This window comes from Aulostomus chinensis, chromosome 23 (genome assembly GCF_037954235.1).
Source record: "Aulostomus chinensis isolate RoL2024-O1b breed Wild chromosome 23, RoL_Achi_v1.0, whole genome shotgun sequence".
Lineage (NCBI taxonomy): Eukaryota > Metazoa > Chordata > Actinopteri > Syngnathiformes > Aulostomidae > Aulostomus > Aulostomus chinensis.
The window spans coordinates 14,471,387-14,477,234 of NC_141342.1; the positions used below are offsets into that span (position 1 = coordinate 14,471,387).

At 42.4% G+C, this 5,848-nt stretch overlaps 1 pseudogene across 1 annotated transcript; it reads right to left on the minus strand.

The window, feature by feature from the left end:
- Positions 1-1,310: 1,310 nt before the first annotated feature.
- Positions 1,311-5,848, minus strand: LOC147239713 (neurogenic differentiation factor 2 pseudogene; annotated as a pseudogene). Its single transcript, XR_015111457.1, has 2 exons — positions 5,605-5,848; positions 1,311-3,718 (listed from the first exon to the last, which is right to left on the minus strand). The product of XR_015111457.1 is annotated as a neurogenic differentiation factor 2 pseudogene (transcript).

The following is a 5,848-nucleotide window of genomic DNA, read 5'->3' on the forward strand; positions in this document are numbered from 1 at the left end:
TTGTAGCAAGATAGCAAAATGAAATGTTTCTTAAATTAATTTTCATTCAACTGGAATATTTATGAGATTGTTATGTAATTCTGCAGGATATTTCCTCTAAAATCTAAATACGAAATTTTCTGTTAAATAGATTATAATCTATCAACCTATCTGGTGCATCTAAAGGTGTTTTATTTCAGATAAAACATTCAAAAAAATATCGATTACATCTTTTTTTTTAAGAAAGGTCATTTCCTTTTTATTCTTCTTTATAAATGCTGATACTGGAATTTTACAAGTTTTTTACTCTCTCTCTCTCTATGTGTGTGTGTGTGTGTGTGTGTGTGTGTGTGTGTGTGAGAGAGAGAGTCAGAGAGAGAGTGTGAGTGAGTGAGTGAGTGAGTAGGTCCACTGTTGTTTCTGATATTCATCTCCAGAACTAACATTGCCTTTACTGGATATTAGCTGGGCCTTTCAGATGAAACTAAATCCAGAATTGGGGAAAAAAGAAATAGCGTAGCCATAATAAATGTAGATATTTGTGGTGTGAGCCCTCGTTATTTTGAGTCTCCTCTCTTTCCTTTTTTTCCTGGGTCAGTGTGTGATGGGCCAGTTTCCTCCCTGCGGAGCTCGAAGCTGATTTCCCCTGGACGTCCGCAACAACATATGGGACCAAGGGCAATGGTCCAATATGGCGCCTGCTCACACTATTGATTTGAGAAATAACCAATAATAGGATCTGGCCTACAATATTGAAAATGTAAAATATTTTATCTAGCTATGAGATACCGGTGCCAGCTTCAGTGTTATAAAGAGCTTTCCGAACGTTCCAGACAAGCAGGTTGAGTGAAATTATGAGCCTTCGTGCAGGGTTTTTAAAATGTCCTGCTAAAACAAAACAAGCTTTAGGAATTAGTTTACTCGTTTTTGAGGCAGTAGTGATATTTTAATGTTATTAAACCTCCAAATGTACTCACCTGAGATGCCTATAGAAGAGCTTGACCCGCACCAGAGCGTGCTTCTAATCAGGCCCAGGTCCAGCTCCTCTGTGCTGGGAACAAAATGAATCCGTTGCTGTGGAATATTTTCTCCGAGAGGACGAGGACTTTGCTATGTTACGTCTGATCTGCGGCATCCTCGAGTCTTTGTGCGAGAGGATTCATAAGAATACACACCACTCTTAAGAAAAAAAAGAGTGATTTCCTTTTGGGGTGGTGGTCAGTTTCTGCAACGTCATCTCAAAATCTCAAATCGTGAATCTGGAAAAAAACAAATCTTTATTACGTTAAAAAAAACAACAACAACAACATTTTGCAGCAAGTTTGGGCGTTTACATGATTCTGTGCTGACAGATTTTCGGGTACTAGAAGGATCCACAGTTTATTTACTTCAATGTTGCTGTGTAGTTGTGCAGTTCCAGAATCATTTCTGCAGTATTTTCTGTCCATCACCAAAGTTAATCCCAAAGGAAATGTCCCGCTCGCATTTTTAAAGGGATACACTTCCTGAATTTTGCTCAATAACAGACATTTCTTAGTTTGCATTTACTCTCATAACTGCAAAATTACACCGATGCACAAACTGGAGTGACGCTGGCACTGAATTAACTTTTCTCTCCCAAAAATATAAGCCATTCTGAATATATTTGCTTTTGAAAACACTTACTGCATAGTCTGCATTTGTTAATAAATTTGGATTCGTTCAGTGCTTTCAATCATTTAAACATTTTGACAGGTTGACTACTAAATATTAAGCATAAACATAAAGATTTGTTAGTCTTGGTATTTTAGGCCTGTTTTTTTTCCCCCCTGATGTTTTAAAGCTGCTGCAGGCCAGTGAGTCTCTTAAATCAGCTCAGCCATAACAGAAGAATACTCCTTTTTTTTTGTACGTGTCATCGAGTTGGGTTTCTGACAATGTTCTTATTTCATTTTTGACATATAATATATATACATATAAAGCAAAATAGAGCTTAGGAACTTTTACTCATATGCAACCAGTCATAAGGGATGTTACACCTCATTAATTGTAATAACTCATAATTTACTCTGAATCCAAATTAAAAAAAAACAACAACAACAAAACAATAGATTTTGCGTGAGGACGTTGAATAATTCATTGTTAGTTTTTCTGATTTATGTATGATCACCAAACTTTATTGTTGGACAGTTTTCATTGTTTCTTGAATTGTTTTGATATTTCATGGAAAAATTCAACAATAAAAGCAGAGGTTATTTTTGGATGATATTATTTCTAATGAGCTTTGTTGTATTTAACTGAATGTAATTTCTTTCAACGGCAGAGCCACTGACTTCAGCCTACACATCTCAGGGGGTGGATTGTCCCTCGGTGCTCACAGGATTTGTTCCATCATGTCAGACAATTATAAAACACTGTTTTTATTTAGGTGTCATAACATGGTTCTTAGGCCTACATCTTTTTTTATGTCATTTGCACTCATTCTGCATACAGAGATACTGAACACACTTTGACAGAATGTACAACAGTGAGGGTGACATCAGAATACAGAAGGTGATTTCTATCTCCATTCGTACAGAAGCTCCTCCTGCCCCCCCCCCCCCCCCAAAAAAAACAGTATCTGATTACACGTTATAGGTTTTCGTCATAATAAGGTCAATAGTTGGACGGTTTCAGGGGTCAGTTGTGGAAAAAAGCATTGAGATCCTCGTATTGTGGCGCTCTGTCATGGTGCAAGTGTACATCATGGCAGGGTGGAATGTTTTCTGAGTGCGCGCCACCGCTGCGCGTTCCCGAGGGGCCAAAAGGTATGTGGCTGGGTCGAGTCGTGCTCAGTCCAGAGTAATGCATAGAGTAATGATAGTTCCTGTCTGTCTCCGAGGACTCCTGCTGCCTCCCAGACGCACCTCCGTTCAGGCAGACGGGAGGGCTGTGCTGGCCCTCGTAGTCCGGGCTGCCGTAGTCAGGGGATGTCCCGCCTGGTTGGTACACGGCCTCGTACCCGGAGCCGTACTGGCCCCGTAAACTGAGCGCACCGGTTCCGGGTTGATAATGGGGACTGGCGAGGCGGGAGCATCGGTAGGAGTACGGGTGGACGGAGAAAGGAGAGCTGGGCATGTGGAAGCGAGCTCCGTCTGAACACTGCTCAGTGAGGAAGTTCCTGGTGTTGAGCTGCAGGCAGCCCGCCACCAGGTTGGTGGTGGGCTGGGACAGGCCTTTGCACAACATCTGCACGTAGGTCACCACATCTGGACGCTTCCCATTGCGCAGAATCTCTCCGAGGGCCAGTATGTAATTCTTGGCCAATCTCAGAGTCTCTATCTTTGAAAGTTTTTGAGTTTTGGAGTAGCATGGCACCACTTTGCGCAGATTGTCTAGCGCAGAATTCAGGTCGTGCATACGCGTGCGCTCCCGCGCATTTGCCTTCAGCCGACGGACTTTGGAGCGCTCCACGCGCGCCCCCGTCATTTTGCGTTTCTTTGGGCCGCGCTTCTTGGGTTTGTCCCCACTGTTCTCATCCTCCTCCTCGGCTTCATCGTCGTCATCATCGTCTTCGTCGTCACCCGCCATCTCGGACTCGGCTCGGCTGCTGCCTTCCCGCGGCTCGTCCAGCTCGTCCTCCCCAAGGTGACACGGCTCGTGATCGTCGTCCTTCACTTTGCTGTCCACGCTGTCATTGTCCTCCACCCAATCAGCTGCGAGCCTCTGGACGTCCGGCAGTACCTCGCTGAACAGACGGCTCAACATGGTGGCAAGCAACCTGCGAGAGAGAGAGAGACGGTCAACACTTGAGCTGCGCTGAAATGAGGCTTTTACGCACCCTGGGGTGACAAAACCCGCGCGCTGTCATCAGGGCCAGAGTCGTGCGTTCACTCACCCAAGGTCACCTCAGCAGGCTTGTCTGTTCATTAGTAACTTCGTCGACGTAATCACGCCACATTAATACTTTACATATATGTGTGTGTGTGTGTGTGTGTTTATTCTTTACTAATTATTGATTAATTTGCATAAAGGTTAAAGGTTGATCGTAAAGGCCAAACATCAAAAGTTCAAACGCTGTAACTAAAATAAGTCCGAAATAAAATAAAAGGTGATTAAATATAAATGAAATGCTCTTTTTTTTTGCCTTTTGATATATAATCATGACATTAATCCCAGAAATTAGTAGAGGTTGAACAGTGCATGTTTAAATTTGCCCAAAAAGCGTGTTGACTAGAGGTGATTTCATTTGTCATTTCTTGTTATTATTATTATTATTATTATTATTATTATTATTATTATTATTATTATTATTATTATTATTATAAGAAGCTAGCATGAGTTTATGTAAAATCTGATCATTTCTAAAAGTTTTCGATTTAAAAAAACAGACCATTTTAAATCCAGATAACAACAGAGAGGGCCACCCGGTGCTGACCCGTTTCATCAGGGTCCCTGATGGGCGTTTAGGGTGCGGATCGCATCTACCTTCCCCATCCAATAAATTAAAAACCCTGGAGGAGTTCCAGCAGAAACAGGCCGGACTCTGGACCACAAGAACGCCGGAATATGTCAGATTTTTATGAGGGAAATTTGTGTGTCAAGTCCTTAAATATCAAAATTAAAACCTATGCTTTTATATATAATAATTAGTATTATTTTGTCTTTTTTTGGTCTTTTTTTTTTAAGACCACCTGTAGCCTGATCGCGGACCACAGGTTCTGGAGCTCCACCTCCAGACCTCTATGAGTGTGTTGCCCTCAGGTTAGACAGCGAGTGTGTTTGAGATATTGATTCATGTCCTTATAAAACACCCCCCCCCCCCAAAAGAATTAAACGGTGACTCAAAGCTGATAAAGGCAGACTCGATCACATCCGATCAATTAAACACTTCCGTAGCATATATTTTAGCCTGTAGGACATTTCCAAACTGCACGTGTTAGCCTTTATGGCAACATCATATAATACGACGATAAAAAACAGCAGAATTGAGGCACATTCGAGTGTCAAGTGGTGATTTAAAATCAATACCTAATCTATCAAAACCTCTACGGTTTCCTGAGATCAGGTGCGCTTGTGGACGTTTTTTTCCCCCCTCTAATCTTGTAACCGCAATGTAATTAATGCCAACCAATACCTTGTCAATTAGCCTGCGTATCTCTGTGGAGAATTCGACCCCCACTGTGCTCTGACGCGCTCTCTCTCTCTCTCTCTCTCTCTCTCTCTCTCTCTCTCTCACACACACACACACGCACACACTTAGATAAAATAATCTCTCTCTCTCTCTCTCTCTCTCTCTCTCTCTCTCTCTCTATTATAATCATGCTCTTTCCCTAAATTAACATGATGCAATTTCCATGCGTGTTTAAAAAAAAAAGAGAGAAAAAAAAGCACCTGCGCCTCTGGAGGTCCGTGCCGATTTTGTGGCCATAAAATCCTGCTCAAATATGATGAAGGTGGATCAAAACCCTTCGGTGAGACCAACCACAGGTAAAGATATACTATCAAATCACGCCGCGGGCGACAAAAAAAAAAAAAAAAAAAAGATAAAAGCGACTGAAAAGGGAAGGGGAAATCTATGAGAGGAAAAGAAAAAAATCCCTTAATTCTTCCCTTAAAACAAAGAAAGCAATAAATCATCCGGTGATAGTTAATCGGAGAACCTACCTCCGCAGTGGAGCTCAGTGATGGGGCAAAGCGGGTTTGTTTACACCATCTCACTCTCCTTCTCTCTCACTCTGTCTGTCTCTCTCTCTCTCTCTCTCTCTCTCTCTCTCTCTCTCTCTCTCTCTCTCTCCGGGTGCATCCACACGCCCTGCACCGATGCTTCTACGGCTGAGTTCTCCTCTCGCACCTTCCTCTCCTCTCCTCTCCTCCTCTCCGTCACCCTGCTCTGTCTGTCTGCTGTTGC